This window comes from Carassius carassius, chromosome 22 (genome assembly GCF_963082965.1).
Source record: "Carassius carassius chromosome 22, fCarCar2.1, whole genome shotgun sequence".
Lineage (NCBI taxonomy): Eukaryota > Metazoa > Chordata > Actinopteri > Cypriniformes > Cyprinidae > Carassius > Carassius carassius.
Window position 1 is genome coordinate 30,939,822 of NC_081776.1, and position 24,444 is coordinate 30,964,265.

Genomic DNA, 24,444 nt, shown 5'->3' on the forward strand with positions numbered 1-24,444 from the left:
CATCACTCAACATCTGTAGATGTTAAATGTTGTATGTGAAAAAACGTGGTGTTTAATAACTCATGCATCAGAGGGTTAAGGAAGCTACAACCGGAATCGTAGGCCTAATATTATTCATAGCTAGCCGGGTTTGGCCAATACATATTTTCTATCCGAATAGTTAACAGACAATAAAGCACTTACTTTGAAATGATGTAGTAGGTCCTGAGCAGTCGCATGTCCCAAAAATTGTGAGCTGTAGAATCCCGACTGAACATGGTTGCTTTTCCAGAACCGTACCTGTAGGTCGAGTTGCTTATTCTTCGTGGTATGGTTTAAGCTCTTGTCAAACATGACGACAAATGGCCCACTGGACTGGACTTCAGCTATAAGTTATTTTTTAAAATACCGGGCCAGACCGAATGCTGCCACGTATTGGCTTTTATCTTTCCCACAAGAGAAAGACTGAGCAAGCACGGAGTCAGGAAACATTGCCTTAAAAATGTCATCGATTCCGTCATTTGACCTGTACGATTGATGGCTCGTCACAGTCCTCAGCACCCAAATTACTTCTGCCCTCAGTGTCGGAGTAGAGCCAAATGTTGTTTGGATGTCTGACGATGCCTGTGCTTGTTGAGCTGGCTGTGTCCTCGCACCCTCTTTTCCGTTAGCAGTGGCGGTACAAAAGTCATTTATTTGAAGCTGATGTTGGCGGGTTGTAGCAAAAGCTACGTGTTTCCCGCTCTGCATGTGAGACTCCAGCGCTTTGATCCCCATTGTACCCAACTTAAACCGTTTACAGCAAACCGCACAGTAAGCCTCACTGTCATCTTTGGGCACCGCTTTCAGCCACCACGAGAAACTTGGATTTTCGAGCCATTTGTCGCTAAATTTACATTTACCCATATTTGCTTGCCTTGTCTCGAGACTACGCCGACTAAATCCAGATAATTCAGTAAAATCCACCGCTGGGGTCAGGGTTGCCAGATCTGACTGACAGTTTCCAGCTCAAACACGACGTTAAACCCGCCCAAATCATGAAAAGCCCAATTTGGCAGAATATCTGGCAACACTGAGGCGTTGTCAAGCAAGCGCGTACCTAGCAACATAACAGATTTAGAACCTGCGCAGGAGATTCTCCTCAAAACGAAAAACGTTTTCTTTTCAAAGTGTAAAAAAAAACATTTTAATGATGGAAAAAATCTTTGTACAATTAAGATGAAAGTTTAAGACCCTTGGGTTCAGATTTAAGACAAATTAAGACATTTTAAGGCCTTATTTTAGGAAAACGGAGTTTAAGACTTTTTAAGACTTTTTAAGGACCCGCGGCCACCCTGCAGGAGACATCGAAGCTCGTAGGGAATTCAGGTCACTGATTTGTCACAGGCATCCTGGAGACAGGAGAACAAAGACACACAGGTTAACTTCTCAAAAGGTAAGTATACGTTACTTCTAGAGGTCTTCTGAAGTCGAGGTGCGCTGGAGATAAGATTGTAAGGTCAATTCCTGTTGGAGGCTTGGTGAACTGGTGCTGAGGTGAGTGCTTTATAGTGCCATCCTGAGGGTGATCAGGTGCGGGTGATTAATACTCAGGGGAGCGTGAGCGTTGTGGATTGGCTGGGACTGGGTCTGTCTGGTCCCTGACAGGTATGTTTTCACGTATGAGGAATTTGTTTTTATGGCAGAAGCTTCCGCAGTGGAACAGAATGACAGCGGTAGAACAAAAACACAGATGATAAAATAATAATATTATTTATATCAATAAATTATGTATATATAATGTATTAATAAATAATATATAAAAAACAATATTAATACAAATATTAATAATCAGAAAATATTTAGGCTACTTATATTAACTGAAAATAAATTGTAACACTAGGTTCTATAAACTTGTCAAAGCACAGTTCTTTATGGAACCTTATTTATAAAGGATTCTATTCAGAACCAAAAAAATGGTTGAAAAAAACCCAATTTGGTACTGTTTAGAACATTTTACCGGGAAACTTTTGAGGATGTTGTTGAAAAAACAGATTATACAATGTTTTCAATAAAATATTGGCATAATGTTCCACAATAATAAGGAAGAACTTTCTTTCAGCCACATTAGGAGAAAGCTATGAGGATATCGTTTTGAGATCTGAGATGACGAAATGTTCTTGAATAAAATAGGTTTATAGTAATGTGACATGTTAAAAAAGCTAAAACATTCCTAAAATGGCTGCCTCCAGTGGTCAGCAGAAGTCAACTGAATTCCAGGGTCTCGATTACAAAAGGCATTTGATATCTGTTGCCGAACATGAATAACAGTTCCAGGAGACGACAAGCGCTGATTGGGCCACGTTGAAATCCACCAATAACTGCTTACTCACCAATCACTGCTTACTTTTCTTGTGACGTACGGTAATTTGAAATTGACAAACCACGCGAATGCCGAACGGTTGTTGAAGATATTGGTGTACAGTGTTTGTCAGAAAGCCTATTTCAGGAACTAGACACTAAAGTTCAATTCATGTTTCCTAGAGGGACGCATATTACTGTTACTTGCCAGTGAAGACCTCTGTCTGTCTTTGTTTATGCTGCTGCTATGATGTCTGTAATGTGTTCATATAATACAAGTCCGAACAATATTGTATCAAATAATTATGTGTTATGCATGCTATTGCTATTTCTGATGTTTATACTGCTCGCTGTGTCCCGTTTGATCGGCTATTTGCAGCCGCAATTTGCCGCGATTGTTGTGCTGAGTCATATATAATGTCCATGTCCATAAGGTCCATGTATCTGTCACAAACGTAATACTTCTATAATTACGTATACAAGCGGGTATCCCCCCCCCCCCCCCCCCCCCCCCCCCATTGTGTTATTGTTGACCATATTGTCACTTTCAGTACAGGCATTGGTTAAATATATCTGGGTTACCATGCATATCTGCTGACAAATATTAAGTCAGTAGATGTTATAGGCAATTAATACATTTGGTAATCAGAGTAATTTGTAAATAATTAAATAATTACACATGCTAAAACTGAATTTGGTAACAAAAAAATATGGTGAGAAAAAATGAAACATTTCATAGGGTCCTAATCTTGTAATTTTTGTTCAACTTATGTTAAATTGATTTGAAAATGTATAAGTTTCATGATTTTATTTAATAAGACTTACTTTATGATTAATAAACTTTAAAAAGAAGTGGAGTAAAATTAAAACTGGAAAAAAACTGAATCCAGAAAATTTAGATAACAGAATTTGGACATAAATAAAATGGAATTTAGGAAAAAAATTAAACAAATTTCACAGGGCCCTATGAGTGTGTGGTAATTTCAACATTTACTATTACAATTACTGTTATTATTATTATTATTATTATTACTACTACTTCTAATACTATTATTAGTATGGTTCAGTACTGTTTTTTTTGTAAATGAAACACTATTTTCTTTTTTTTTTTTTTCAGTATCCATTTTAAAAACTATCGGTTAATCGGTATTGGCCAGTGTGGTCAAACCTTGCTATCGGTATCGGCAAAATCCAATATCGGTTGACCTCTAATAGCAATAGCATGCATAACATATAATTATTGGATACAATATTGTTCTGACTTGTATTATATGAACACATTAAAGAAAACATAGCAGCAGCATAAACAAAGACAGACAGCGGTCTTCACTGGCAAGCAGTGTTGCCACAGTTACTTTGAATAAAAGTAACTTAGTTACTTTACAGATTACTTGATTTAAACAGTAACTTAGTTACTTTACAGATTACTTGATTTTAAAAGTAACTAAGTTACTTTAAGAAATTACTTTATTAGTTACATTCAGCAGCTGCCTACAACATAAAAATGACAACCGGTTTTGCCAACACTCACTTTATTGGAAGTGTATTTTTAACAGTAACATCAACAATCTATCTCCTGACAATTAAAGTTGAACTTAAAAACTATTTCCTGAAAATACATGTTTTTACAAAAAATAAAGGCAGTCTTTCTTGATTTAACATAAATACTTGTTTTAATAAAAAATAAAAGTGTTTCTTGACTTCACTTAACATAAATGTTTTAATAAAAAATAAAGGCAGGCTTTCTTGACTTAACATAAATACTTGTTTTAATAAAAAATATTAGATTTCTCTCCATCACTGCACACTCCTCCATGTAAGAAGAAAAAGCTGTTCTGTGAGGCAGCGCGGCATTGACAGTGGTAGGGATCTTGTTTATTATGGCACGAAACAAGGGCGAGTCAACCGTATTTAATGGCAGCATTTCCTCCACAACAAACTGCGACCGTAGCATCGAGCAGAGTGAAATACGTAGCAAAGTGGCCTCCATTGAACAGCAGCCTCTGGTTCGATGGTCTAGGGGTATGATTCTCGCTTAGGGTGCGAGAGGTCCCGGGTTCAAATCCTGGACGAGCCCTCTTCTGTCTTTGCAGCATCTTTTGCAAATCTTGAGCAGTTTCAGTCCATTCTGCCATCCTTGGGCCAAACATACGCCACTTTCAATTAAGACTAAAGCTGCGTCTGCATGTTTTCATGCCCACTTCTCGCTGCTCTTCTTAGTTCCTCATCTGCAGTTTAAACTTTGCCTTGACATTTTTCTAAACATTGGTTTAGGAATGCAGCCCAAGTAGTGGAGATATGGCAAAAAAATAGATTCTTGGATCGCTTCACGGCGCTGTGAGCCTTCATCTTGCGTTTGCTAGTTGCAGGAGCATCTGAGGGCTTGTTGGTGTTGGGGTGTGTTTTTTTGTTTTATTGCTGGTACGGGAGCAAGAGGGCCCGAGCTCAAATCCCAGATGAGCCCGCTTTGCAGCTACTTTTTTTGAGTAGTATCTGGGTACATGGTGGCTCGTTGGTTTAGGGGTATGATTCTTGCTTTGGGTGCGAGAGGTCCCGGGTTCAAATCGCGGACGAGCCCACATTGAGCATCTTACTGAGAAGTAGCAGTCAGTTCTGCCTTCTTTTGGCCAATAATACTTCTGCATGTTTTCATGCCCACTTCTCCCTGTTCTTAGTTCCTCATCTGCAATTTAAACTTTGTACAACAGAAGGGGGTGTGTCTAAGATGGCTCAGATTGGCTGCCATGCAGGGTAGCCATTTGCGGTTGACTGGAGGCTTGTGTCCTTTGCTTTGATGTTTTTCTCAATATTGGTATACTGGGAAGTCGTGGCCTAATGGTTAGAGAGTCGGACTCCCAATCGAAAGGTTGTGAGTTCGAGTCTCGGGCTGGCAGGAATTGTGGGTGGGGGGAGTGCATGTACAGTTCTCTCTCCACCTTCAATACCACGACTTAGGTGCCCTTGAGCAAGGCATCGAACCCCCAACTGCTCCCCGGGCGCCGCAGCATAAATGGCTGCCCACTGCTCCGGGTGTGTGTTCACAGTGTGTGTGTGTGTGTTCACTGCTCTGTGTGTGTGCACTTCGGATGGGTTAAATGCAGAGCAAAAATTCTGAGTATGGGTCACCATACTTGGCTGAATGTCACTTCACTTTCACTTTCACTTTACAACGTTCGGAGAGAGTTACACTGAAGATTTAAATGTCCCAGGTTCGATCCCAGGTTTACTCAGAGTGTAGCCGTGAATGCTTTTCGGACACCATTCTAATGCTTGCTGATTAGTTGCTTTTCGAAGAGCCTCCTTGAGTGTTTTCTACACTTCAAACAGATGTGCAGACACTGTTGGTTCCATGGTGTAACGGTTAGCACTCTGGACTCTGAATCCAGCGATCTGAGTTCAAATCTCGGTGGAACCATCAAGAGTCTGTCTGGCAGTGCTTGGTAAAGAGGAGCTTGGGGTATGTCACAACTTTCTCTGTGGCAGTGTGTCTAAAAATGTATTGCTACAGTGGCCTCCTTTAACCATGGCCTCCAAACAATCTAGAACTCACATAAAACTGAGCAGGAATTAAATTGAGAAGACAGATGTCACCTGACCCTCTGTGGAGAAGCATTACAGACCTCAGACAGCTTCTAATAAGCAAGATTTGTGTGGCAGTGCCACGATGTAGATTTCTGCCATTTAATTCAGCTCATGTGTTTTCTCGTTGATATTTTAATCAACATTTATCTACGAAGGCAGGCCAAGCTAGAGCCGGTACGTAAAAATTGAGTTTCTCAGAAATCTGGTCAGTGCATGAACTCTATTTCTGCCCTTGTCAGCTACAGAGGCAGGATGTTGGAGCGACCGTAGCATCAAGCAGAGTGAAATACGTATCAAAGTGGCCTCCACCAAACAGCAACCTGTGGCTCTTTGGTCTAGGGGTATGATTCTCGCTTAGGGTGCGAGAGGTCCCGGGTTCAAATCCCAGACGAGCCCTCTTCTGTCTTTGCAGCATCTTTTCTTGAGCAGTTTCAGTCCATTCTACCATCCTTGGGCCAAACATACGCCACTGTCAATTAAGACTAAAGCTGCGTCTGCATGTTTTCATGCCCACTTCTCGCTGCTCTTCTTAGTTCCTCATCTGCAGTTTAAACTTTGCCTTGACATTTTTCTAAACATTGGTTTAGGAATGCAGCCCAAGCAGTGGAGATATGGCAAAAAAATAGATTCTTGGATCGCTTCACGGCGCTGTGAGCCTTCATCTTGCGTTTGCTAGTTGCAGGAGCATCTGAGGGCTTGTTAGTGTTGGGGTGTGTTTTTTTGTTTTATTGCTGGTAGGGGAGCGAGAGGGCCCGAGCCCAGACGAGCCCGCTTTGCAGCTCCTTTTTTGAGCAGTACCTGGGTACATGGCTTGTTGGTCTAGGGGTATGATTCTCGCTTTGGGTGCGAGAGGTCCCGGGTTCAAATCCCAGACAAGCCCACATTGAGCATCTTACTGAGAAGTAGCAGTCAATTCTGTCTTCTTTTGGCCAATAATATGTTTTCATGCTCACTTCTTAGTGATGCTTTCCTGTTCTTAGTTCCTCATCTCCAATTTAAACTTTGTACAACAGAATGGGGTGTGTCTAAGATGGCTCAGATTGGCTGCCATGCAGGGTAGCCGTTTGCGGTTGACTGGAGGCTCGTGTCCTTTGCTTTGATGTTTTTCTCAATATTGATTGAAGATTTGAAGATTTAAGATGAAGATTTAAAGGTCCCAGGTTCGATCCCCAGATCAACGACTCCTTCACCCTGGCTCAAAAAGGGTTCTAACAGAACTGCGCCGCCAGTATTGGATACTTTGAGGCTGAGGAGCAGTTTGTAAACACCAGCACAGCTGTCGAGAATGTCAGTACTGGCGCACCAAACTTAAAACCCCAAGTCTGGCAGATCTACCCCCCTGCAGATTAAATTTGTATAAGACACCTTTCTATTTTACTGGTGTGGACTGCTTTGGCCCATTCGCAGTCAAAATATGGCAGTGTCAAGAGAAAAGCTGGTGGATAATTTACAAATGCTTAACGACACATTGTGTGTATTTGTTGGAGCATATGGACAGTGATGTTTTCCTGCTCTCCCTGCACCATTTTATAGCCTGACGCGGCAAGCCTATGGAGCTTTTGCGCGACAATGGCACCAACTTCGTTGGACGTGATTGTGAGTTATGGGAATCCTTTGATGCCATGTAACCAAGGCTACAAGAACAGGTGGCGGAGCTGAATTGTAAGCTGATATTTTTCCTGTCAGAATTTGACACTTGCAACTTTTTTCATAATTCTGAGAAAAGTCACTGGCACTCATGCATTTAAATACAGAGCCACTATAATCTGGTTTCAAATTAGCAGAAATCTGTAAGAAATGTTATGATCCATAGACAAAATAAATGAAATTTAGTTGTTGTGACTCACGTTCTGACATATGCTACAGCTGTGCACAAGGTAACCCGAGTTTAAGTCTCGGCTCAAGGTTCGGGCCTTCAAGCCAATGTCAAGTTGTGTTATTAATGTATAATTGATTACGTAGATTTGTTTTAAATTATAGAAGCAGTATATATATATATATATATATATTCTCATAAGGTGTCATGTATACTTTCAGTAAATTAGTCTTTTCATAGTTTGTGAAGACTAATTAGGCTGGCTAGTTTAGAAAGTTTTCAATATTGTTCGTTATCTTAAGATGTAATAATTTCTATTCTTTCGGTTTACACTGTTGTATGCTCCTCTGTTATAGGCCATGAGGAAGAACTCTATCATGCACACAGTGAATAGAGCTCAGTGCTGCTAACTGGGAGAACAGCTGGAAAACTGGAGGAGAAGAACATTGGAACATGCATATTTTTCTGCAAAGACGATGAGCACTATGAGCAAACAACAGTCAGATGCTTAATTATGCACGCCACTTTAGTGAGTTCTAAAATATTTGATGTATTTGTCACAGGCCGGAATGGCCGACCCACCACCACCCCTAATGGGCGTGTCACCTCAAGGAGCAAACCAGTGAAAAGGCAGGACAACAAAGTTAAAAGAATAAAAGTCTTTTAAATATTCTGGTTAATGAATAATAAATAAAGCAGAGGCAATCGTCGTATCTTCTCTAGGCTTCAAGTGGACGCTGGACTCTGGGCAGGTGGCCGTTCGGACAGCAGAGCTTAACAGTGGAGCGGCAAAGGCAAGGTAGATGGCAGGTAGCATATAACGATTCCTCTTCAAGGGAGGTTAGACTCCAGGTAGGTAGACACTCGGACAGCAGGGCTCCACAACATGGATCAAGTAAATCCTCAACCAGCAGGGCTCCAAGCAGAGAAGAGGTTACGTATCTCACCAGCGCAGCTGTAGGCTTACAGGGCTCAGCCAGAGAGGATGACAGGTGTTGCACCAATGCAGCTGTACACTCACAGGGCTCAGGCAGAGAAGAGGTTACGTTGATCAACCAGTGTAGCTGTACGCTCACAGGGCTCAGGCAGAGAGGATGACCGGTATTGCACCAATGCAGCTGTACTCTCACAGGGCTCAGGCAGAGGTTAATAGTATTTCACCAGCGCAGCTGTACACTCACAGGGCTCAGGCAGAGAAGAGGCTACTTATCTTACCAGTGTGGTCTCTAGACGGTGTCGGTCTCTGCAAGACTTTCCATCGACTCTGGTACTTTGCCCCACAAAGCAGAAGAGACTGGAAAACCTCTCTGTATAACACCTCTTCGATAGACAGAGTCATTTAAACAACATAGCTCAGCAGCCCCAGCATGGGAGAAAGTGATCAGCTGTGATTTGGAGTGGAAAAGAAAAACCACAAATCCACACTTACTTAAATTCACCAGAATACTGCAAGAACTCACTCGTGCTCACTTAAACATTTGGACTGCAAAATTGAACAGACTCACGGTGAACCCAAGGCATTCCTCTCACCATCCAGCTGGCATTTCCTTCCCAATATATCAAATAAGCAGGGGCTGCACACAAGTCAGTTTAACACTGTTGTTCACTGGCATCAAAGAAATCAGGAAGACGTTTTAGTTAATTTCCAGTTTTCAGACACATGACTCAGCCTCCACAGTGGAAACGGCAAATCTTTATCTTCTCATCAGTAATCATCAGAAGCCAATAAGGAGAGGAGTCGAAGCTCAGTCAAACTCACAGCATGTTTTTCCACAATCCTCATTATTCATTTAAAGAATATATAGCTCTTCACCCACTTGAACTGTTAGAAGTCTTCACAATCTCTGCTCTACTGCCTGTATTCCTCTGAGTCCACGACAGCCAACCCTTCTCTCATTCAGAATGGCTTTTATAACCCTCTCTCCTAATACGTGTCCCAATCACGGATCATAATCCCACGCATCGCCACCTGACGTGAGTTTTCTCATCAAGCCTCGCCCACCGCCACGATCTTTTCATAGGGAACCGGAACCGTTCTGGTGTTCTGCTGTCATTGTTCCCCAGGGGAACATATCCCAAAAAGAAAAAGTTCCGTCAGGCCGCTTGTCACTCCGTGACATCTTGGTTTGTTTTGTTTTTAGGTTCATACAATTATATGTTTTAAGAATGTAATAGCTAAGCATTTTTTAATGTTTAGGATTCTGGGAACAAAATAAAACTAAAAATTTTGTGAGAATGTTAGGGAATGATGTTCTAACAATGTTATCACTAAAGATTTTTACAATGTTTTTAGAGAATGTTATCCTAATTTTTGAGAGACTGTTCTGGGAACCAAAATAAAACTACCCACTAAAAACATTGCTAGAACAATGCATGGTAATGTTCTTAGAACATTTTTAGAACACAATATTTCTAGCTGGGGAGTTGATTGCGACTGCAATCCTGCTTCCAAAGTTTAAAACTTATTGGACAACTGATGCTGCCATCCTCAAAACTGGTTTGTTGCCAGGCATTTAAAATTAAATAAAGAGCATTGACATTCTAATTAGTGCAGATTTGTTTTGTTTTTTTAATTAATCGCAAACTGATTTTGGAACTAACAAACATTTAGATGGAATAATGGGTGTTCTAGTATTGCATATAATTTTTGGGACATTTGGGAATATTCTATTTACTTTTATCAGTAATGTATTTTTTTGTTGTTGTTTTTTGAGCTGTGGAATGCTGAGATAATATATTTTAAACTAGATAAGTATATATAAGCTTTATAATTTTAAAAGCACTAAAAATGCTTTTGAATCAGCTTCCAAGTGATGCCACTTCTTCAGAGGAAGAGGATTTCTTCAAGCCACTGAAGTCATCCCTGGCACAACCAGGCCCAGCAGTGCTTGATGGCTATCTGGCACGTGCTGGTGATGAAATGGGTGTCCTGAAAACCTTCCCACCTCTACTGAAGTTGTCATTAAGGCTCAACACTCCCCTACCTGCATCTGCTTCTTGCGAGCGACTCTTTAGCACTGCTGGCCTCATTTTCAGTCCAAAAAGAGCTAGAATAAATTCCAAGAACTTTTAGAACCAGCTTTTGTTAAAGTTGAATAAAAATATTGGCCCCTTTTACTCAAGTATGGCTTTCATGTAGTCTTTACACCTCTGCACACAGATACGTAGATACGTAGTACAACGATTCAATTTCGTTCAAGAAATTACAAATCCGGTCTATTTCCTGTTCGTGTCAGTCAATAGCTGCATGTGGTGTCCACGTTTGGAAATAAAGGACTAAACCACAGCCTCTGATATATTTGTTTAGTGATTTCATATATTCTTTTACTCATCTCCCTCTCACTGGTGTAACATTGTATTGTGTGACGTAGTCCAGTGGAGGCGTGTAAGGAGCCTGGATAGCCCACAGTCACTATGCTACACCATATGCTACACCTCTACTGGATGTAAAATGCTAGGCAGTACATTTTGTCATTTCAGAATGTAAAGTTCTACTTCTGTAGTTATTTTTGTGAAAATAACTCAAAAGTAATCATAAAACACTACACAACCACACAAACAATTTTCCCACTTCAGAACTGGGAAATTCGTCTAACCTGTCCAAGAAAAACAGCAACCATTTGTGCTCTCTCACAACACAACACCAAATCCCCCGTTGTGAACACTGCAGACCGACAGCGGAAACACCACCACACACACACAATACTGGCACCCCAATTCTGAAGGGAAAAGAAAACAGGATGAGATACAAGCAAATCACACACATACACAAATGCACTTTCCACGTTATGGTGTGTCAAAAACATTCATGTGCTGCAGTACGTTACACAATAATGGTGACCGCTCACTAGCTGATGCTCACTGTTGGAAATCCCAGAGTTATCCTATAAAAATACAATTTAAAGAACACACAAAAACATGCAAAGCACAAATACAACAATTTCCAAACAAACAATACAAAATGCAGCAACATTCACAATAAAACAATAATAGTGACAAACACGTAGCTTACCCCAAGTCCTCTGGTCAACAAATGCTGGAAACTACTGAAGGTGATCCTTGCTTGATGAAATGAGATCGTCAATCAATTGGATTAATATTAATTAGACAACGGCAACAAATGCATCGTCCGATATGAGGCAGAAGAGTGGTCTTTCAGAGAGAATAACAAACTCTGATCCATCTGGACGCTTTCAGGTTCAGGCATTCATTACTGCATGCTGAACACAATTCATATGGCTCTAGAATGATGTCAGTATTAAAACATAAGAACTTTAAGATTTACAAAAGGAAAAAATTACCATCTCTTTAACTTAGGCATGAATGAAAATAATAACAAACCTGCGGATAACTCGCACCACCCTGCGCAATAGATAGACATTCAAGTTAAAGACTCACAGAGATAAACATTCGCTCACGTATCCGTATTACTCCTCAGTCACACTGTAAATTAAGTGAGTCTCAAATTACCCTTTTTAATGTGGACTGATCATAATACAATCACAAACAATAGCATTTATCTCCTGGACAAACAGGGCGCACCAATAGAACACGTCACTTCCGAGACCCCGAATGATGCACTTAGACGTCAGTCTCATCTCCTTTTATACCCGTGGTACGTACCATTTCATCCCCAATAACTAAAATGGCATCACCACATTTAAATTTTCATGAAAGTCAAAATGTGTTTTCTTCTCACATCTGTTCTCTTTAGCTACAAACTCCAGTTAATTGGTAAATGTTTTTGGCTGTTTGGGAGCTAGCATTGCAAACGGCGACTTTACTGCTTGAAGTCTCCATCAGTAAAGTGTATGGTCAGATTTATGTAGGGCTCTGTTGTTCAGCTGGACTGCATAATATTTCACTTATGATAGCTCAGTTTCCACTTGTGCCTTGCATTTGTAGTACAGCCTTTGGATGGCAACTTGTGAAAAATAAGTGCGTGATGGTTAACATAACGCTTGAGTGCCTCGATCATGTTTGTAAAACCTGGGTTGGTAACCGTGTTAATTGATACTTGTCTTCCATAAGGTGAAATATTATCGCATCTGTGATATCTTTCTGCCACTTTGAACCCTTCTCATCCTTACACATAACATACTAATATGCTTTTAATATCCAAATCCGTTAAAGGATTTTTAGGCTGCATTAATTAGGTAAACCGGAACCGGGAACACTTCCCATAACACCCAATGTACTTGCTAAATCATTAGAAGAATGGCATCTACGCTAATATTAGTCTGTTTCTCTCTTATTCTGAGGTCACCGTAGCCACCAGATCCAGTCTGTATCCAGATCAGAGGGTCACTGCAGTCACCCGGATCCAGTACGTATCCAGACCAGATGCTGGATCAGCACCTAGAAAGGACCTCTACATCCCTGAAAGACAGCGGAGACCAGGACAACTAGAGCCCCAGATACAGATCCCCTGTAAAGACCTTGTCTCAGAGGACCACCAGGACAAGACCACAGGAAACAGATGATTCTTCTGCACAATCTGACTTTGCTGCAGCCTGGAATTGAACTACTGGTTTCGTCTGGTCAGAGGAGAACTGGCCCCCCAACTGAGCCTAGTTTCTCCCAAGGTTTTTTTCTCCATTCTGTCACCGATGGAGTTTCGGTTCCTTGCCGCTGTCGCCTCTGGCTTGCTTAGTTGGGGTCACTTTATCTACAGCGATATCATTGACTTGATTGCAAATAAATGCACAGACACTATTTAACTGAACAGAGATGACATCACTGAATTCAATGATGAACTACTTTAACTATCATTTTGCATTATTGACACACTGTTTTCCTAATGAAGTTGCTTTGACGCAATGTATTTTGTTTAAAGCACTATATAAATAAAGGTGACTTGACTGGATTCATATGGTGTAACACTGGCAAACACATCTGAAATAGTTTTTCAACTTGGACAACAATCAGATATGGCATTGCACTCATCAAGTGTTCCTGTAGCTCAATTGGTAGAGCATTGCTTTATCAAGTACAAGGTGGTGGGTTTGATTCCTGGGAACACATGATGGGTAAAAACTGTTAGCCTGAATGCACTGTAAGTCACTTTGGATAACAGCGTGTGCTAAATGTATACAATTAAAAACATTTAATTAAAATTAAATCATACAGAGCTCTGTGGTGCCGACAAATTCTTTGTGTTTCCGTGTGTTGTGGCAACAACTGCATGGCACTACCAACAAAGTACCTTTTTTTGGCCAAAGTACCTGTTTTTGGGCAATTTCTATAGGGAATTGTGAAACAGGTAAAATAAATGTTGACTTTGATGATCTCATTATTCAAGGACTCCAAGTGGAAGGAAGCAGAAAAACCAAAAAGCAAGTGAAAGTGAAGAAGCGACGCTGAACAAAGAAGCAACCTGGAACATCAACACCATATGGACTTCAAATTGAGAACTGTAATACAACTGATGCAGAAACAGGGAGCTTTGAATAAAATAATAATTAAGTTGATAAAACAGATGGCTGACTATAACAGGATCAGTCTGGAGCTGCAAGCATTAACAGATGACCTAGAATCATTACAACTTAAAAGAAGATAAGGGTTTCAAATGTATGTTTTTGATCACACCTATTATATCCCAATAGCTATAGGTGTTGACTTGAGTGGTTTGAAGTTGCTAGGTGCTTTGCTTATGCAGCAGTTAGAAAAAGGTAGATGATGCATTTTGCACTGAATTTGTAGAATGGAACATCTACCTAGCTGTGCTTTTTTGCTATAATAACATGCAGGTGTGACCTGTGTGGTTAACACAGCTATGCTTGGTATATGCTATAGATGGTTTATATGTGACCAGTTATGTGTGGCTAACCCCCCTCTGAACATTTGACACTCTGTCTAGAGACTGTGAAGAAGGTTGTGTATGATGTGTGCATGAATACATGTGATTACCAAATAAGGAGTGATGCGGGGGTGGGGTTAATGCAAATTGTGTGCAGGAGCTATAAAAGGCCCGAGAGTATTGAGTTTGGGGACGTACAGTACCCCATGGTGAAGACTTCCTCGCTGTTACTTTCACACTTTTTATTGCTTATGAGTTATTGTCTATTAATAAAGCAAGCCATTACAAATTATGTGTTGAAGCTTTATTAAAAGAAGAGTCTCTGAGTAATTTATTTATGAATAACATGTTCTTCTTGAACTGAATATTCCTACTAAGCGTCAAGAGGCTCGACTGAGCTGAGCAGGTGTGTTGTCGGGGAGGAATCCAGGGCCCGTATTCCTAAAGAATCTTAATGCAAAAAGTAGCTCCTAGTAACTAAATTCTAAGAAAATAGAAATGTGGGCGTTTACTCTTAAATTAAAGAAAAAATCCTAGTAAAGAAAAAAGTAATTCAGAAAGCATCTTAATCCTTAGGTCTTTAGGTCAAACTTGTTAGGAGCACAGACGAGGACCTTTAAGAGGCTTAAGAGTTTCATTAGCAGAGGAGAAAATGTCAGAAAGACGAAGAGGCAGAAGAAATGTGTTACAGACAATGGATGACAGTGAGTTAATAAGACGCTATAGATTAGATCGTGCAGGGATCATGTTTGTGACTGATCTTATTAGAGACGTGCTAACATCTCCGATACAGTGCCAGAAATGCCATAGCGCCAGAAATTAAAGTAATCACTACATTACGATATTTGGCAACTGGGAAAATGCAACAATGCAATAGTGATGATTTGGGTCTGTCACAAGCTTCTGTAAGCAGAGTGATCACACAAACAATTACAGCACTTTCAGAACATCTTATTGTGTCGCAGTTCATTTCGTTTCCACTGGACATTCCCACCTTGCAGGCTCAAAAAAACTGCATTTATGAATATAGCAGGCTTATAGGTGCGCACAAGCAGGGGGAATGAACCGTTAATAGTTTGTGCTATATGCCCATGTCTGCTTCTTGTCCCGTGCTGTGACACCCGCATTTGTGTTATTACCATCTGTATAAGTGGCCATCAGCACATCAGCACTTATTTGCATCGTAATTCATTGTAAATGCTGCATTTCTAGCAATCTCAGGCATTTTCTGTAATTGGCAAACAAAGTTAAATCTTTTTTTTATTTTCTTATTATTCTTATTTTTCTTACTCAAATTATTCTAATTGTATTTTTCTAGTGCTCAAATAAATCACTTATATGATGTCTAAGTTTCTGTCTAGTGTTTTATAATTGAAAAAAAAAACTATGCAGTGGTATGTTTACTGACTAAATAGTTTGTAGAAGCCTTTAATACTATTAGGAAATATATTTTTATATTTGGGGGGGTGGGGGATGTAGACATAGTCTCATAAAAATATTTGCAGGAGTCTCATTTTTCATGATATCTTATTCAGATTTGAAATTGAAACTCATGAGACGTGACTTTCAACACATTACTTTTCTAGATATCAAATAAAAAAATATTTATGCGTGGTAAAAAAATTCAAGGTACTTCAGTGTCTATAACTTTTAATATTTTTGAGCATTATCAAATCTGTTACAATTATAAGGTAGGAAGAGCACTTTCAGCTGTGAGTCCCATAATGGGAGGTGCTGGCTAACAGGTTAAAGATTTTATTATGGAACTTACAGAGTTAATGGGGTATATTACTACAAATTATGACTGTTTGCACTTCAGCACTTGGACCTAGTGCTCACTTCTAGGCTTTCTGTCTCTAAACTTGAGGTTTCTGATGCAGTGATCTCTGACCATAAGCCTATTTTATTCTCTTTGTCACTGCCAAATCTACCTACTCCTTGTGATGTTGTCAAGTTGTCTCGATCTTATTCCTCTCGGTTTCACCTGGATTTTAACGAACTGAGCTCACAATTGTCCTTGGACACTTCACTTTCTGATCTGAATGTCGACCAACATTTCGACGTGCTAAATAATGTATGGATGGACATTTTAAATGAAACTGCTCCTCTTAAAGTTTTTAAACCAAAACCTAAATCTGAAAGGTGGCCAACTCCCGAAATTCATTCTTTAAGACAGGCGTGCAGGAAAACAGAGCGAAAATGGATAGATTTCATTCTTCACACGAGGTATTTAAGTCTGCTCTTCGGTCATACCAGACTGCGGCCAAGGCTGCAAAAGAAGCATATTTCTCTAGTCTGATTCTAAACAATAATAATAATAAACCAGGGCCCGTATTCATAAAGATTCTAAGAATCCTCTCAGAAAACTCTTAATTTAGCTTAAAAACTTTTACGTAGGAGTCTTAGCTTAAGAGCGATTCGGGACCGATCTGAGAGCAACTCTGAGTAAGGAAAAGACAAAAACTTTCATCTTAGTGAGGAGGCGGGGTTGACCCCGTTGCTATGTATGACACAAAAAAAATAAAGCCAGACTGGACAGAGGAACAGTGTTTACTGTTAGCCCAGTTAGTGGATGAACACAAGGCCATTCTTAAAGGAAGATTCGGGCCGGGTGTCACAGCAAGGGACAAGAAGCAGACATGGGAGCATATAGCACAAACTATTGACGGTTCATTCCCCCTGCTTGTGCGCACCTATAAGCCTGCTATATTCATAAATGCAGTTTTTTTGAGCCTGCAAGGTGGGAATGTCCAGTGGAAACGAAATGAACTGCGACACAATAAGATGTTCTGAAAGTGCTGTAATTGTTTGTGTGATCACTCTGCTTACAGAAGCTTGTGACAGACCCAAATCATCACTATTGCATTGTTGCATTTTCCCAGTTGCCAAATATCGTAATGTAGTGATTACTTTAATTTCTGCGCTGTGTAGGAGATGTTAGCACGTCTCTAATAAGATCAGTCACAAACATGATCCCTGCACGATCTAATCTATAGCGTCTTATTAACTCACTGTCATCCATTGTCTGTAACACATTTCTTCTGCCTCTTCGTCTTTCTGACATTTTCTCCTCTGCTAAAGAAACTCTTAAGCCTCTTAAAGGTCCTTGTCTGTGGTCCTAACAAGTTTGACCTTAAGACCTCTTTTAAGGGTTAAGATGCTTTCTGAATTACTTTTTTCTCTACTAGGATTTTTTCTTTCATTTTAAGAGTAAACGCCCACATTTCTAAGAATTTTCTTAGAATTTTGTCACTAGGAGCTACTTTTTGCATTAAGATTCTTTAGGAATACGGGCCCTGGTCTTTTGGTCACATATCCAGGTCTCAGAGGTAAGAGCAAACGGTTTATATCTGCTAATGAGAATGTACATTAGATAATATATGGAATCCCCTCGACTAATAAAACAGGATAAGTTAATGACAACATTTTCATTTTGGGGTGGAGTATCCCTTTAACTTTTATAAAGAAAATCTCTTTGGGTTTGAGACTTTAGTCTTAGCAACTTTAGGGATCTTTTCTATTCACATACAGCTTGTACGCATCATATGACCCCTTTAAGTTCTGCAAGTTGTCAACAGCCAGATCAAAACCTTAGATAACCTGCTCTCACACACGTAAACACAGAAATCGAACTACTTGAATGCAATGTGACCCATCATCTTTTGCTCAGGAAAATCAAAAAAAAAAAAAAAAAAAAAACTCAAAAATGAAACCCAATCAAACCTTCATCCTAATCAAATGGTCAAAGCACAGAAAATATGAAGATGTGTTAAAAACACGCATTGTATTGTATAGTGATGCCAGATGTCCCACCCTGTCAGACACTTTTTCTTCTAAACAATGACCTGGGCCCGGTTCCCCAAAACATTCTTATCGCTAAGTAGTTCTTAACCTATTCCTTAACCTCTCTCTTAACCTTATGGCATGGTTCCCGACACGTTCGTACGCTAAGTATATCTTCTGTAAGTCACACTTTCGTAAGGTTGGTCTGGACCATTCGTAGCTCTCTCTTAGCGTTATTTGAGCTCATGATGCTACTGTTCAGCAGTCTTTAGAAACCAGCGCAGCGAAGTACAAGTCAAACTATGGTACGTTGACAATTTTGTGGCTCAACAATGATTTTCTGTTATTTTTTTAAGACTCATAATAAATTATGTTCGCAATGGATACAGGCCTATTTATGAAGTTGACTTTATTTGGTTACAGAACTAATAAGGTGGTAATTAGCCTAGGCTTTTTCGTAATGTAATTAAAGCGAATTGGCAATCATTTTTTTGATAATTAAAATCTGGCAAACAATTTGGCTCTAAATGGCTAAGATCTTTAAATGGGTAAGCATGGTGGTGTCCAGTAAGCGACCAACTATGGCAGCGATCCAACATGTTCTTGTATTGAATCAAAGACGGAGCCGGACTCGGAGCCGTTTAGTCCATGTCAGTTTTTTTATTCGGCAAAACTTAAGCCCTTTTGACATTTTGCCTGACGTGGCTATATTAAAAATCCCTCCCAAGACAACTCATTGTGGAGCAGCTGGACCTTCCCAGACCTGCGCTGGCCAGGCTAACGCGGCGGAATTCTGCTTCAAGCCCTGAAGCCCAGCGCTACGTTTTTTTTATTATTATTATTTATTTATTTATTTATTTATTTATTTTGCTACAGAGAGATTCATCGAGGTCGTAAGAGAGGGCTACGGCCTAATCAAGACCTCAGTGTGGAGGTGTGTCCACACAGTCACCAACGCCCTTTTGCGCCATGCCGGGGATTACATCCTGGTGGATGGCACACTCATCCCTATCGCTTTTCATCAGTGATTGATCGGGAGGAAATATCGCGAAAGGGATACGCGACCATAAACATGCAGGTTATAGTGGACCATAGGAGTGTGATCTTCGACTTGGTGGCAAGGTCCAGCAAGACTTCAAGTTCCCTGACGAGAAGCTTGGTGCCCTTGTTTACGTTGCTTCCCCAGCATATTTTGTATCTAATTCTCTCTCTCTCGGTTCATTGTAGATAGGTTGTTTTTTATTAAAAACATAAACCAATTGCAATCAATACCGCATTAAACAGAAGTAACTGCAGCTGCTTGCCAATCAATTCTGATTGTAAAGTACCTTACTATTAATATAAAAGTGTATTATATAATTTTCATAAGTCGTTAAACCCATGTCAAAAAGCGGCACAACGGGATAAGGAGGGTGGATGATTAGCGAGGGATACCCGGTTCGTCTAACCGTCACAACATAGCCTATAGTGTGAACATATTACTGACCATTTGATAATTTAATTTATAGTCTATATTCTACTGATAACTTAAACTATGTTAAAATAAATGTTACTGAAATAATTTGAGGAATGTTTCATTTGCATAGAACGTGTTGTCTTTCTTAACGCTGTAATGTACCTTCATGTGAAGTGGAAAATCGATTCATGAGCAATCGATGCCAATTAATTCAGCACCCTGACTTTGGACAGCGCTCTTGTAACGTCGGACGTAAGAGGCAGCATGCTAAGAAGCTTCCTAAGGGACACTTCGGGGAACACACTTAGAAACATCAAAAACTTTGGTAAGATATATCTTTCGATGTTTTCTTAGAGCGCTAAGAGTAAGAATCGATCTTACTGCTATAGATATTGTACCCCAAAGTGATGATATTACAGACCATTTCCTTGTATCGTGCATGCTGCGTATAACTGATATTAACTATATGTCTCAGCGATACCGTCTGGGCAGAACTATTGTTCCAGCCACCAAAGACAGATTCGCAAATAACCTGCCTGATCTATCTCAACTGCTATTTGTACCCAAAAATACACATGAATTAGACGAAATTACTGACAACATGGGCACTATTTTCTCTAATACATTAGAAGCTGTTGCCCCCATCAAATTGAAAAAGGTTAGAGAAAAACGTACTGTGCCATGGTATAACAGTAATACTCACTCTCTCAAGAAAGTAACTCGTAGTCTTGAACGCAAATGGAGAAAAACTAACTTGGAAGTTTTTAAAATTGCATGGAAAAACAGTATGTCCAGCTATAGACAGGCTCTAAAAACTGCTAGGGCAGAGCATATCCACAAACTCATTGAAAATAACCAAAACAATCCAAGGTTTTTATTTAGCACAGTGGCTAAATTAACAAATTACCAGACGCCACCTGATTCAAATATTCCACCAACGTTAAATAGTAATGACTTTATGAATTTCTTCACTGATAAAATAGATAACATTAGAAATACAATAGCGAATGTAGATTCTACAGCGTCTAACACTTCAGTTTCATCCATCGCACCCAAAGATAAACTGCAGTGCTTTACAAATATAGGACAGGAAGAGCTAAATAAACTTATCACTGTATCTAAACCAACAACATGTTTATTAGATCCTGTACCCACTAAATTACTAAAAGAGCTGTTACCTGTAGCCGAAGAACCGCTTCTCAATATCATTAACTCGTCGTTATCTTTAGGTCACGTCCCAAAACCATTCAAGCTGGCGGTTATCAAGCCTCTTATTAAGAAACCAAAACTAGATCCTAGTGTACTGGCAAATTATAGGCCTATTTCAAATCTTCCATTTATGTCTAAAATTTTAGAAAAAGTTGTGTCTGCTCAATTGAGCACCTTCCTGCATAAAAATGATCTGTATGAAGAATTTCAGTCAGGTTTCAGGCTCCACCATAGCACAGAAACTGCACTTGTTAAAATTACAAATGACCTGCTTCTTGCGTCAGATCAAGGCTGCATCTCATTTCTAGTCTTACTTGATCTTAGTGCTGCGTTCGACACCATAGATCATGACATACTCATAGATCGATTACAAAACTATACAGGTATTCAAGGGCAGGCTCTAAGATGGTTTAGATCCTACCTGTCCGATCACTACCATTTTGTTTACTTAAATGGGGTGTCATCTCATTTATCATCAGTAAAGTATGGAGTGCCACAAGGATCCGTCCTAGGTCCCCTTCTATTTTCAATATACATGTTGCCCCTTGGTAATATTATTAGAAAATACGGAATTAGCTTCCACTGTTATGCTGATGATACTCAGCTATATATCTCAACGAGACCAGATGAAACTTCCCAATTATCTAAGCTAACAGAGTGTGTTAAAAATGTAAAAGATTGGATGACAAATAATTTTCTCCAATTAAATTCGGATAAGACAGAGATATTAATTATTGGACCAAAAAACACCACACAGAATCTTGTAGATTACAATCTGCAACTAGACGGATGTACTGTTACTTCCTCTACAGTCAGAAATCTGGGTGTTATATTGGACAGCAATTTGTCTTTTGAAAATCATATTTCCCATGTTACAAAAACCGCATTCTTCCATCTAAGAAACATTGCCAAGCTACGAAACATGTTATCTGTTTCTGATGCAGAAAAGCTAGTTCATGCTTTCATGACATCTAGACTGGACTATTGTAATGCACTTCTAGGTGGTTGTCCTGCTTCGTCAATAAACAAGCTACAGGTAGTCCAAAATGCAGCAGCTAGAGTCCTTACCAGGTCAAAAAAATATGATCATATTACCCCAATTTTACAGTCTCTGCACTGGCTACCTATTAAGTTCTGTATCAGTTACAAATTATCATTACTTACCTATAAGGCCCTAAATGGTTTAGCTCCTGCGTACCTAACTAGCCTTCTACCACGCTACAACCCATCACGCACCCTAAGGTCACAAAACACTGGACTTTTGGTAGTTCCTAGGATAGCAAAGTCCACTAAAGGAGGTAGAGCTTTTTCACATTTGGCTCCCAAACTCTGGAATAGCCTTCCTGATAATGTTCGGGGTTCAGACACACTCTCTCTGTTTAAATCTAGATTAAAAACGCATCTCTTTCGCCAAGCATTCGAATAATGTATCTCTTAAATTGTGAGTGTAGTTGCATCTGCATTTTTATTCTTTAACTTGGGTTAAACTAATTTTTACTTTGTTGGATCAGCAGCTATGCTAATGATGTCTCTATTTTGTTTCTATGTTTTGCCACGGGATTTACATCCCGTGGTAACTAGGATTTACACAAGCTCCAGTCTGGATCCAGAACACCTGAGAAGAGATGATGCTGACCCTCAGAGGACCCCAGATGATCCTAACCTTGAATCAACAAACAGAACTAACAAATATTGCTACATGTGTGACTGCATCATATAATTACTATTAATTAATAATATTGATAGTTCATCGTCTAGCTGACTACGTCTTGTATTATTATTATTATTTTTATTTTTCTAAAATCCTGTCAAACGTGCACAAACTACTAGCTACTACTAAATATTGTAGAAACATAATTTTCTGTAAAGTTGCTTTGTAACGATTTGTATTGTAAAAAGCGCTATACAAATAAACTTGAAGAGTGAACGTTATCGGGGAACCGGGCCCAGATCAACACCTCCAAAGAAGACCACCCTTTATCCTGAACTGAATATTTTGTGAAATTATTCATTGTTAATATACAATTGAGTTTCAGTTCACTAATTTGTAGTTGTTTTTACAATTGATAAAATTTTGTCCAATCTGCAGTTATATTTTCAAAACTCTAAACACAATTATCACATTATTGAATTATGTTTTGGTAAGGATGACAGCTTTTTTTATATCATAATTTTTTTTAACACAATTATGATATTAATGTATGAAACTCACAACAATAAAATAAAAAATAAATAAATAAACACAAAAACACTGTCCCTGTTTTTAAATTCGTAGATAATGTAAAGTGAGATTTCAGTGATATTTTGACCACTGAACTAGGAAATGTCCCCGGTTTTCATTTCAGAAATCTGGTGACCTTATTGTAGTGTTAGTGTTTCCATCTCTTGATAAAGATCATACAGAGAGACCACAGCCCCAAAACTGCTGTGAGAGAAGACAGACAGTCTGTTGTAGTGATGGGAAAGCAAGTTCTCGTGTCAACTGGTTCTTTTGAACAGTTAGTTTCAATGAACCAGTTAAAAAACCAGTTCTTTTGTGCCCATGACGTCATTCGCGGTGACGTAATGATATCAAGATCATCCTGGGATGGGATGAAAATACACATTCAAATATATAAAATCAGTAATCATGACTTCAGTTAAAACATCAAAGTTTACAATTAAGCTTTGCAACTAAGAACCTCAATACAGTAACAGGCAGTGATGTGCGTACAAAGATTTTTATCATATAAAGTATATAAATTGGCGCAGAACCCTTATGAAAGTTAACCATGGTTTTACAAATAAAACCAAAAAACCATGGTTACCATACGTATAGTTAAACCATGGTAACCACAAATTAACCATGGTTTTGCTATATTATCCATAGTTTAACCATGGTATTTGTAGTAAATCTGTGGTTATACAAATGGTAGTCGACATGCCAAAAAACCATGGGTTACTACAGTTTTACTATAATTAAACCATGGTTAATTTTCATAAGGGAAACCATAATCCTTACTATTCATAATCCTCATGTTTATGTTCTATTTACTACAAACTCAGTTTGTGAATGTGTAATCGTTAACTATAAAGTACAGATACTTAATAAATTATCCCTTATTAAACAAAGTTTTAATTATGGTCCAACATTCATGACAAATCCCTTTGCCCTTTAACCGAATCTTCAACTGAACAAAGTGCACAGATCACATTCATTTTTTTTAAAATAACTAAATAAAATACAATATATTTATATCATCACACTCTCAGATGTTTAATAAAATACTTGGATTAGATGCTTTTCGTCCTCTCGAAACGGTTCTCGGTTGAGAGTAACGGAGATCCGAAAACCGAATCAACCGGTTCAAGCAGTTCCTACCGTTTGAGTAAATCACTTCGGGATATTGGTTTCATCCAGAGGGAGTGTCGGCCAAGTTAAAAAGTGAATAATTGAAGTAATTTGTGGATTAGAGTTTACTGGTTTACTTGGTGAACTGG

At 39.2% G+C, this 24,444-nt stretch overlaps 2 non-coding genes across 2 annotated transcripts; both read left to right on the plus strand.

Annotated features, from left to right (window-relative positions):
- Window positions 1–5,662: 5,662 nt before the first annotated feature.
- trnaq-cug (transfer RNA glutamine (anticodon CUG)) lies at window positions 5,663–5,734 on the plus strand. Its single transcript has one exon. It is a non-coding gene; the product is annotated as a tRNA-Gln (tRNA).
- A 975-nt stretch (window positions 5,735–6,709) lies between these two features.
- On the plus strand, window positions 6,710–6,781 carry trnap-ugg (transfer RNA proline (anticodon UGG)). The gene has a single exon. It is a non-coding gene; the product is annotated as a tRNA-Pro (tRNA).
- Window positions 6,782–24,444: the final 17,663 nt, after the last annotated feature.